Source organism: Triturus cristatus, chromosome 4_1, assembly GCF_964204655.1.
Source record: "Triturus cristatus chromosome 4_1, aTriCri1.1, whole genome shotgun sequence".
NCBI classification, from domain to species: Eukaryota; Metazoa; Chordata; class Amphibia; order Caudata; family Salamandridae; genus Triturus; species Triturus cristatus.
The window spans coordinates 135345745-135358203 of NC_140585.1; the positions used below are offsets into that span (position 1 = coordinate 135345745).

General features: G+C 45.4%; 2 non-coding genes across 2 annotated transcripts; both read right to left on the minus strand.

The window, feature by feature from the left end:
• Nucleotides 1-351: 351 nt before the first annotated feature.
• TRNAR-CCU (transfer RNA arginine (anticodon CCU)) lies at nucleotides 352-424 on the minus strand. The gene has a single exon. It is a non-coding gene; the product is annotated as a tRNA-Arg (tRNA).
• A 1515-nt stretch (nucleotides 425-1939) lies between these two features.
• On the minus strand, nucleotides 1940-2012 carry TRNAR-CCU (transfer RNA arginine (anticodon CCU)). The gene has a single exon. It is a non-coding gene; the product is annotated as a tRNA-Arg (tRNA).
• Nucleotides 2013-12459: the final 10447 nt, after the last annotated feature.

The following is a 12459-nucleotide window of genomic DNA, read 5'->3' on the forward strand; positions in this document are numbered from 1 at the left end:
TGCATATGCTAATTTTTCACACTCACATAGGTTGTATACGTTTTATGTATCCTGGCTTGACCTATTCAAGTAGCTGAAAGCCTGTCACCACCTCTAGAAACAAGAATCACACCAATCCAATTCAAATCATTTTTTCCAAAGGAATATGTTCTGGCCGGTCGAAAATGCATCTCACAAAAACAGGCATTTAAAAATCTACTTTGCAGTTTCAGAACACTAACATGACTGTGAAGTGTACACAAGTAAAATAGGACCGTTTCAAAGTACCTAATCCCACATAAACTTCTGAGAGGAAGCATGTAATAAATCTACCTAATATTCTGGGAAAGAAAGTGGGAGGATTTTTGTTATCACCTCAGATGGGACTCGAACCCACAATCGCTGGCTTAGGAGGCCAGTGCCTTATCCATTAGGCCACTGAGGCACACATGCATAGCACTTTTCTAGAGGCATTATTTAAATGTATTCTATGGTCAGACACCGGTGTGTGCACACAGGGCATTTCTCACTTCTCTCTATAAGTAAACTTCCCATTTTCATCCTCTTCCATCCCCGACTTTAACGCTCTCTTCTATGCTATAATGGAGACTTTGCAATTTTAGCAAGTGGAGAGAAATAGGAGAACCACTTTCGACTCCACACTTCTTCTTCACTTACTTCTTTTCTCAATATACTGGGCTTAGAAAATGGTATCAAGCCATCCTTATCATCAGTAGGACACGGAAAGAGGCACTAAGTCTCCTAACCAAGTTCAACCACACTCTGCAACTTAACCATTGCACTACAAATTAGGCAACGGGGGCATCAGCAAAGGCACCCAATGTGCCCATCCTTTATACATTTTGTGTAGTACTTTTCTTACTCGGAGGCAAAATCAGCACTTTAACTGCCCAAATCATACAGATTTTACACATGTACCACTCTATGCACACATAGGCACACACCTTGCAGTTCTTCTACACACACTTAAGCTAAAAACCCATTCTGTCACGTCAAAATTCTGCAAACCTATTACATATTCAGTGCGTCGGCATAGAAGCACTTTTTAATGCCACTAAAATGCACAAGTAGTTAGACTGAAGATGCAACCTGAATGAGTTTACAGTATGTACTCCACTTTATTAATGATTAGTAATTAGAAAGTGAGGACTACAAGAGTATTGGAAAAGACTTTTTCCACTCTGAATGTAAAGCAGATTGTGTGACCATTGGCCAAAAACAACCACAAAGGGACTCGAACCCTCAATCTTCTGATCCGAAGTCAGACGCCTTATCCATTAGGCCACGTGGTCATCCGTTCACCTGAGATGATTTTTATCATGTAGGTGGTATGCATGGATGGAGAACATATTATTGAAAGGTATTCAGGTTTACATCCCATAGTGTTCTTTCAGCTCTTTTCGCTGGAAGCACTTTTATGGAATCTATACATTGAGAATTTTATGAGTACGATATGCTTTTGTTTTCCTTTTTCCATACAAACCTCTTTCCTCATGAGTTTAAAGCTCATTTGTATGCTCTACATAGCTCTGGACGTTTCCAGACGTGGAGTGAAACTGTTTTGAAAGTAGTACAAATTGCTCCTTCCTGCATATGCTAATTTTTCACACTCACATAGGTTGTATAAGTTTTATGAATCCTGGCTTGACCTATTCAAGTAGCTGAAAGCCTGTCACCACCTCTAGAAACAAGATTCACACCAATCCAATTCGTATCATTTTTTCCAAAGGAATATGTTCTGGCCGGTCGAAAATGCATCTCACAAAAATAGGCATTTAAAAATCTACTTTGCAGTTTCAGAACACTAACATGACTGTGAAGTGTACACAAGTAAAATGGGACCGTTTCAAAGTACCTAATCCCTCATAAACTTCTGAGAGGAAGCATGTAATAAATCTACCTAATTTTCTTGAAAAGAAAGAGGGAGGATTTTTGTTATCACCTCAGATGGGACTTGAACCCACAATCCCTGGCTTAGGAGGCCAGTGCCTTATCCATTAGGCCACTGAGGCACACATGCATAGCTCTTTTCTAGAGGCATTATTTAAATGTATTCTATGGTCAGACACCGGTGTGTGCACACAGGGCATTTCTCACTTCTCTCTATAAGTAAACTTCCCATTTTCATCCTCTTCCATCCCCGACTTTAACGCTCTCTTCTATGCTATAATGGAGACTTTGCAATTTTAGCAAGTGGAGAGAAATTGGAGAACCACTTTCGACTCCACACTTCTTCTTCACTTACTTCTTTTCTCAATATACTGGGCTTAGAAAATGGTATCAAGCCATCCTTATCATCAGTAGGACACGGAAAGAGGCACTAAGTCTCCTAACCAAGTTCAACCACACTCTGCAACTTAACCATTGCACTACAAATTAGGCAATGGGGGCATCAGCAAAGGCAGCCAATGTGCCGATCCTTTATACATTTTGTGTAGTATTTTTCTTACTCGGAGGCAAAATCAGCACTTTAACTGCCCAAATCATACAGATTTTACACATGTACCACTCTATGCACACATAGGCACACACCTTGCAGTTCTTCTACACACACTTAAGCTAAAAACCCATTCTGTCACGTCAAAATTCTGCAAACCTATTACATATTCAGTGCGTCGGCATAGAAGCACTTTTTAATGCCACTAAAATGCACAAGTAGTTAGACTGAAGATGCAACCTGAATGAGTTTACAGTATGTACTCCACTTTATTAATGATTAGTAATTAGAAAGTGAGGACTACAAGAGTATTGGAAAAGACTTTTTCCACTCTGAATGTAAAGCAGATTGTGTGACCATTGGCCAAAAACAACCACAAAGGGACTCGAACCCTCAATCTTCTGATCCGAAGTCAGACGCCTTATCCATTAGGCCACGTGGTCATCCGTTCACCTGAGATGATTTTTATCATGTAGGTGGTATGCATGGATGGAGAACATATTATTGAAAGGTATTCAGGTTTACATCCCATAGTGTTCTTTCAGCTCTTTTCGCTGGAAGCACTTTTTTGGAATCTATATATTGAGAATTTTATGAGTACGATATGCTTTTGTTTTCCTTTTTGCATACAAACCTCTTTCCTCATGAGTTTAAAGCTCATTTGTATGCTCTACATAGCTCTGGACGTTTCCAGACGTGGAGTGAAACTGTTTTGAAAGTAGTACAAATTGCTCCTTCCTGCATATGCTAATTTTTCACACTCACATAGTTTGTATAAGTTTTATGAATCCTGGCTTGACCTATTTAAGTAGCTGAAAGCCTGTCACCACCTCTAGAAACAAGATTCACACCAATCCAATTCAAATCATTTTTTTCCAAAAGAATAAGTTCTGGCCGGTCGAAAATGCATCTCACAAAAATAGGCATTTAAAAATCTACTTTGCAGTTTCAGAACACTAATGATGAATACAGGCCCCAGCTAGGCCCGCAGGACACAAGGGTTCGCTCTCCTGTAAAGGAATCTATAAGGAAGTTGGCACGGAAACTGCAAAGTACAAAGACAGCATTTATTAACCCTTAAGGGTGGTCCTACAATCCACACAACACTCTTCAGTATTGCATAGAGTAGCACACAGAACCTTCGTACATGGTCCCCTTTTATACACAGAGAGGGGCTCATAAGTGGGTGGATACAACATGAAGACGAAGAACATTACCATTTATGGTCATTTTCGATACTGAACCAATATGTGGGCGGAGCTAACGCACTCCTTGAGCCCGCGAAAACATGGTCAAGCAAGGCTAACTGATAACAGATGTGGTCAAGTCTGGGCATGCGCCAGATGGACAAAGGAGCTATTTATAGACCGTTACTGGGCAGATTACAAGAGCAACTAACACAGAGGTTGGACTCTTCTCGTGGGGAACACGTGGAAGCATGACAATACAAAATGGAGTCCAAGCTTCGGTCAACATAACAGAGAAAACACAATCTATAACAGGGGAATTAATGTCTTTAGTAAATGCTTAATCACATCGTTATTTCAATTTACAACAGACGACCCTTTCAGCATTTACTGAAGACATCCGGTTTGTTAGGATAATCATCATATATATCAATTGTCATCATTTCTTCAACTTCTTTAGCTAAACGTTTTTGGTGGGCAACATCGGCAATAGCTTTCTTATCAGGGATACAGAATGATACCCATAATGAGCAGAGCAAGGGACCACATTGGATACAAATACAGCATGAAAACAGAACCGCTACAATAATGCAGAGACCAGTTAGAACCTTCCATCCCCAGGCGGTAATTAACGCCCAAAACCATCCAGAAAAAGACCAAGTGCCGTTTTCTGTATGGATCTCAGCTGCAATTTTATGCAGTTTATTGATGGCATTATAAACTGATGGCGTATGATCAGGGATAAACACACAACAGCTACTTCCAATAATTTTACATGCTCCTCCTCTGTCAGCTAGCATAACGTCTAATACCATACGATTCTGCAATGCAACAATTCTTGTGATCTGCAATTCCTCCGTAAGATTCCCAAGAGCAGCAGCAGTCTGATTTGTCACAGCTTCTACCACTCTTGTTAATCTTCGGATCTTCCTACTGTTCAGGGCAGCTCCAACAAAGAAAAACAGTCCTAAGTTAAAATCAATATACTGTTGCAGACTGGTATCAGTCTGATCTATATCATCAATTGATAAAGTACGTTTATACCTATTTACAGTCACATTATTTAATAATTTCAAATCCTTATGATAAGATGCGGGTGCTAAGAATACAGGAGGTAATAGAAATGATACATAGCATACCCCAGACCACCCAGCCGGCAGACGGTAATAACCTTTATTTCCACACACAAAGTACGTATTATGGGAGGCTAAAAAGGTACTATTGTTCAACCCATCAATATTCAAAACAGTAATGCAATCACTGACACCAACAGGGATGAAACCCACACTCTGGACACACAGGTCCGCTTGAGCTTGTGCTACTTGGATCACAAATTTGTCTTTTCCCATAGTGTCTCTTGTGTTCGTGAAGATGTAGGGAATGGATTCATTGTCTGGTCGGTACTCTTCCCACTCCCAAATTGTCCCATTCGCTTGTGGATACCCATTCTTGTCTTGATGGCATTCTTTATTAAGTCTAAAAAGCAATCGTCCCACTGTCGGTTTCCGGGTGGCAAAAAGCAAAGTATACCATGCTCTACAAGAGCCATTATGAGAGAAAGGAAGTGGTATAAATGGCGTTCCTCCTTTCTTCTGATGTGCTGGCATCATCCCACATATCCAACAGTTCGTAGCATTCGTAGCAACGTGGGTATGATGCAGCATCTGGATGAAAGTGTTATTCAAATAAGATTGTCGATGCTTCAACTCTTGATACGGTAATGTATAAAAATAGTGCTCCTCAGGCACCGGAGTTGTCAACACAAGAATCTTCCGAGCGGGAGTTACATCCTCCACGAACCATGTGGTTATCCCAACAATGGCTACCGTCAACATGAACCCTAATGCACAAAGGATTTTCCTTTTCTCCATATCAAGGTAAAAATAAAACCCAATATCTTCCTGAAACTAAAAGTCTGTCAGAACTCTTCCCCTTGGGCAGCGGTTGATTTCTTCACCAGCGGGCCAAGACGGGTGTCGCTACACTAATGCAGGGCTGATCCCCCCCCCTTGCCTCATCGGCTCTCCGTTTCACTAACCCAAGGGCCGTTCTGACAGTATGTCCCGCTACTGGAAAACTCACTTCCTTGGTCGAAGATGATATCGCCTTCCTCCAGGAGTCGCGTGGTCCGGAAAGAGCTCCTCAGTGGCGTTTGGCTCCGCAGCACGGCCTGTCTTTGCAGCCAAAATTTCTCGTTGATCGGTCAGCACGGCGGGTTCCACCAATCCGGGCGGCACCTTCCTACAATGCAGGGAGTGGATCCAATTCTTTCTGTTGGAGACTCGCACAGCCGTCCTCGTTGCGAGGAGGACTTGCTCAGGGCCCACCCATCTCGGCTCCAAGCTGTTCGTTCTGTCGAAGACTTTCACCATGACATGGTCACCAGGCCGGAGACCATGTCCTTCGCCGGTAGACCGATCAGGGAGCGCCTCTCGGACCTGTTGATGGATAGAAACCAAGTTATCCGTTAACTGTGCCAGATAATCACTCATCATTACACAAGGTACATCATACACAGCCTTAGGTCTTGGTGGACCCCAAATATTCATTGGGCGTCCAAAGACAATCTCGTACGGCGTAAGGCCAGTTCGAGAGTGCGGTACTGATCTAATTGACAATAACGCCAGTGGCAGAGCGTCTGGCCAAGTCAAAGACGTCGAAGCTTGAATTTTGGCGATCTTAAGCTTCAGTGTACCATTATACTTCTCAACTAGGCCTGCAGACTGAGGGTGAAACACGGCGTGGAACTTCTGAGTGATGCCTAGGCCCTTCAAGACATACTTTATAACATCCGCTACAAAGTGAGGGCCATTATCACTCCACAGAAGTCTACAAACGCCATATCGAGGGAAGAACTCTTTCAGCAGCAACTTCGCAGTAGTCATTGCAGTATTGTCTTTCGTAGGGTACGCCTCAACCCATTTGCTGAAAGCGCAGACCACTACTAGAACATACTTCAGATTATTACAGCGCTCCAGTTGGATATAATCCATCTTCAGAACCTCAAAGGGTGCAGTGGGCATTACAAATCCTCCTGCTGGAGTTCGAGTACCCTTTCCTGGGTTGTACCTCAGGCAGATCATACAGGTCTGCACCACTCTCTTTGCCGTGCTAGCAATCTCTGGATGCTCCCAGACTTGGGTAAGCAATTTCACAATTGCGGAAGCTCCAACATGTGCTAGCCCATGTGCCATCTGAACCATAGGTTGTACAAAGGCCGTGGGTAATTTCCATCTATCCATCTGCTTATTTCTCCAGCAACCCTCGTCATCCAGTTCTCCCTCGCTAGCCCATTGTTCCCGCTCTTTGTCAGAAGCGGTCCTTTGCATTTCTCGCACTTCCTCCTTCGCATCATGCCATCTCTCCACCTGTGACTTCACTACATACATGGCAGTAGTACCGGGCTGCATCGCAGTCTCCCGTGCTACTCGATCCGCTAACGCATTCCCTTCTCCAACTTTATCAACCACTTTCCTATGGGCGCTACACTTAACAATGGCAATTTTCTTTGGGTATGTCAATGCAGTTAAAAGATTATGAACTAACTCTCCATGCATTATCTGTACTCCATGTGACGTTAAAAACCCTCTCTCCTTCCAGAGTAGGCCGAAGTCATGCGCTACTCCGAAGGCATAGCGGCTATCTGTATAAACATTCACACATAATCCTGTACTGAGCTCACATGCTCGTGTTAATGCTATCAGTTCCGCTGCTTGAGCTGATTTCTGTGGTATGCGTGCTGTCTCCACTATCGTTTGTAATGTGGTAATTGCATATGCTGCTGAAGCCGTACCATCTGGTAGCTTCAGACAGGATCCATCCACCCACAGTTCTCCATCTACATCTGGAAAGGGCGTATCCTGGAGATCAATACGACCCTTTGTTTGTTCCTCAGTCACGAGAATACAATCATGCGCTTTCCGAGCCTCAGGCTGGGTTTCGGGGTATGGCAGCAATGTTGCCGGGTTTAGCGTTACGCACCTTTTCAACGTAATATGAGGAGCCAAAAGCGTCAACTCATATCCCGTTAAACGGGCACTGGTCAAATGCTGCGTCTTTGTTTGATTAAGCAGGGCATCAACAGCATGGGGGACTAATACCAACAGCTTATGAGATAACACAATTCCCTCGCTTTGGCGTATTGACACAGCTGTAGCCGCCACCGAGCGAAAACACCCTGGTAATGCTCGGGCAACAGGATCAAGTACAGCCGAAAAATATGCACATGGGCGCTGCTTATCACCGTGCATCTGCACTAAAACTGACAATGCACATCCATCTTTCTCATGCACATACAACGAAAAGGGTTTTGCATAATCAGGGGTCCCTAACACTGGTGCTGAACAAAGGGCCTGTCGTAGTTGCTGAAAAGCAGTATCACACTCATCTGACCAAGGGATTGGGATAGGCGTGTCCTTTGTCAAGAGGGCTAACAATGGCTTAGCTATGTGCGAAAACCCCAATATCCACTGTCTACAAAAAGAAACAAGGCCCAAAAATGCACGCACATCCTTCTGTGTGGATGGTCTCGGTGTATCCAAAATTACTTGGATACGATCCGGTGTGAGTGCACGTCCCTCCTTAGACAAAAGGTGACCCAGATAAGTCACCTTTGGTCTACAGAATTGCAATTTCTTCCTAGATACCTTATGATTGCGGGACGCTAGAAAGGAAAGTAAGGATAACGTACTTTTTTCACATAACTCCAGGGTGTCAGCCGCCAGTAAGATATCATCGACATATTGAATGAGGGCGACACCCTCGAGCAGGACAAAGGAATCCAATTGTCGTTTCAAAGCCTGACTGTAAATGCTAGGGCTTTCTGTATAGCCCTGGGGAATCCTACAGAAACGATAAGATCTATTATTCAGTGTAAACCCAAAAAGATATCGGCTATCAGGGTGAATGGGAATGGAAAAGAAGGCATTCTTCAAATCAATCACTGAGAACATGGTCGCCGTAGGCGGGACCAAGGTAAGCAACGTCGTGATATCGGAAACCACTGGGTATTGAGGTATCACGATCTTGTTCACTTCTCTCAAATCAATTATAAACCGATAAACTCTGGCATCCGTATCCTTTTTCAGTATGGGGAGAATCGGACTGTTACAAATGTTGTAGGGGACTTCCTCGACTACCCCAACCGTTATCAAATCCTGCACTATCTGTATGAGAGCCTCCTCGCCCTCCTGGGAAATACGGTACTGTGGGAGGCGTGGTAACACCGCCCCCTCCTGGACGCTAATGTGGACCGGCGGAATCACCATTTGTCCCACATCAGTATCCGAAGTTGCCCACAAAGCATGAGGGAGGGTAGCTAACAGCGCATCCTCTGACATCGTACACATCCGTTCAGATCGGGGGTAATTGTCATTCAATATTACCCGCACACCAGCAGGGGAGCAGCGGATAGTAGCCCTAAAGTGCTTTAACATATCAAGACCCATAATACTGTCCGGTGTGTACGGGGCAAGCAGAAACGGACAGGGTTCAGAAAAAGAATCAACCTTAAACATGAGGGGCTGTGAAAGAGGGCTTCGGGAGAGTGTACCATCGAACCCTACCGATGTGACCATTAAGCCGGATGGGGGAGCCCCCGGAACCAATTGCTTAGATAGCGCACTACGTGTCGCTCCAGTATCCACTAGGAACTGATCAGTAGAGCCCAAAACCTCAGCCGATACATAAGGGCCCTTCTGATCGACCGGTACCTCAACTGATTCTAACCCCCATCCAACGCAATCCTATGCATGCTGAGAGTCATGATACCCCGATCGGTCAATCCCTGACGCTTGACACTGATGCTGGCGATCGAAAACATTTGACCTATCTCGGTGCTGCCCCGCAGACTCAAAACGAGCCTGTTCGTTAGAATTCCCTCGAAAGTTCGAGAAACCCTCTCTACCTCGCGGGCCACCGTGGGTATGCCCCTTGCGCGATGCATGCAACACCGGGCAGTCCCTAGCCCAATGACCCGATTGCTTACAATACGCACATTGATTCCTATTCAAATCAGACCGGCCCGAGGGAGGACCATAAGATCCTCCCCTACCTCTACTACTACCCCGTCGAGGCGGGCCATAGACTTGCGCCAACATCACCTTTGTTTTCAAATCTTTCGACTTCTTTTCCTCCTGGCCCTTCGCTTCTTGCTCCTGACGCTCATAATACTGGGCGATAGTCAGGAGGGCCGTCGGTGTAGCGGAAGACCAAGAACTTTCACTCGCTTTCAGACGGGCCGCAACTGCCGGCAGCAGATTAGCTACATATTTATCCGCAAAAAGGTGGCGTCCCGTATCGTCGGTAAGCGACTGTCCACTAAAATCATGAAACGTCTCCTCAAAGCGCGTAAAGAAGTCCGCAACTGACTCGTCAACTTTCTGTTTACATGCAGCTAACATATTCCAGTCAATTTTTTTAGGGGGGATAATTGTCTTCAACTTAGCCACAATAGCAGCAGGGAGATCTAAAATATTCTGGGGCGGTTTCTGCGCGGGCTTCCTCTCCCTATCCTCATCCTCCAAGTCAGACCATCGAGCCTTAAAAGTGGCAACATCATCTACCTTCCGCACAGATCGCCACATGTCTGGTGGTAGAATAAGCCCAAAGAACAAATCTATGTCTGCTAAAGTCATGACGCAAGAATTCAAGGCCCCCTCGACTTCTTCATAGAAGGCCGCTGGATTCTTGCGGGGGTCAGGCAGCGCATTCTTCAATGCCATAACATCAGCTCTATGCCACGGAGTGTAAACCCAATTATACACGAAATATCCCTTAGCATCGGCGGAGGTAATGTCCGAGCTAGTCCCCGCTCCTTTAGGAGGAACATACAAAGGCGCCGCCTCTCGCATTGGTTTAACATGCACTATGCCATCCTTATCTGACTGGGAGGTGGATGAGTGGCCCTCTGATGTGCACGAATCCAACTGCTTCTCCTTCCCTGCTCGCTGGCGCGCTTTCTCTTTATAGACCAGCACCTCGTCCCGCAAGGCGAACAGCCGCCGAACCGTATCTGGAGCCTTAGAAAAAGAGAAAACACCATTACGCAATGCTTTAGCATCCGATGATACTTCGTCGGGCTCAAAAACACCAGAACGTTTCCGGAAAGCATCAATCACTTCATCCGCGAAATGACCCAGAAAATACAATTTATCTCTCTCCTGCCACGACCCCCAAGTATGAAATAATTCCTCTATAGATATCTTGCCATTAAGTGCACGGAAGGAAATTTGCCGAAGCTCAGCCATTTGGTCGGCTGATAACATGGACCGCGTATCTACCTTACCCGTACCCGGGACAGAATCTTGCGGCCTCGGAGCAGATGCGCCGACATATGGGGGCGGAGGACGATCTAGTAAAGAAAAATCATCATCGAGATTATTAAGGACAGGATAAAGTGGCTGCCGAACAACGTATTGACCCGAAACTTGTAGCCTACGCTCCTTCTCTTGCCTGTCCGTCTGCTCTCTGTCCTCCCGACGCTTCGCTTCCTGTGCTCGCACATGATCATTCTTCCGTTGTTCTTTATCAAACAGCGCTTTCTCATGCTTCTCTCGCTCACGCACCTCCTTCACCCACAACCGCACACACTCAAACATATCCTGACGAGCACGCCGCTTACACATACACTGTTCCACATACTCAATCTTACGTATATCAAACGATCCATACAAAGGCCATCGCAACTCAGGATCTTTTTTTGTATATTTCCTCCATACTGTGCTGTACATTATGGAAGAAAGACCATGCTTCACATACATATCCCTATTAGGAGTCCCCTCTGGGGGAGCTGGAGCAGGTTCCTCGAGGTTCAACCGGTTTCCAAGACAGCAGCACCACTTACGGAGTGCGCTGAAAGCAGGCATGCTCAGAAATAATGCAAAATATGCAATATTATAAAAAATGGCACTTAATCGTTGCGCCGTTCAAAGTTACACAGCTCTGGAGAAATCTCTCCACATTACCTGCCTATATGTGTTGCAGCGCATATATATTCACAAAGACAAATCCAAAATATGACTAGTCATCACAAATCAAACACATAGCCAGATCAGGCTTCAAAAACTCGGAGCAAGTACCGTACACCGGTTCTTACCAATCAAGAGTCCAGATTCCAACTGCCAAGCTCCACAATCGCCCAAACGGCTTTCACGGCAAGACCGACAGAAGAGGTCTCAGTCGAGGACCGGCGCCACCCAGACGGTCAGCTCGGAAGGGAAGGAAGAAAAACCTTGGGATGCCAGGGCTAAGGCGCCGCTGGCAGTGATCACGTCCCCGGCCCAATTCCTCACCTTCGTCGCGACCAGTCCTTCGAGCATCCGAGTCGCCGATGAGCCCCACGTGACGGGCGCCAATTGATGAATACAGGCCCCAGCTAGGCCCGCAGGACACAAGGGTTCGCTCTCCTGTAATGGAATCTATAAGGAAGTTGGCACGGAAACTGCAAAGTACAAAGACAGCATTTATTAACCCTTAAGGGTGGTCCTACAATCCACACAACACTCTTCAGTATTGCATAGAGTAGCACACAGAACCTTCGTACATGGTCCCCTTTTATACACAGAGAGGGGCTCATAAGTGGGTGGATACAACATGAAGACGAAGAACATTACCATTTATGGTCATTTTCGATACTGAACCAATATGTGGGCGGAGCTAACGCACTCCTTGAGCCCGCGAAAACATGGTCAAGCAAGGCTAACTGATAACAGATGTGGTCAAGTCTGGGCATGCGCTAGATGGACAAAGGAGCTATTTATAGACCGTTACTGGGCAGATTACAAGAGCAACTAACACAGAGGTTGGACTCTTCTCGTGGGGAACACGTGGAAGCAT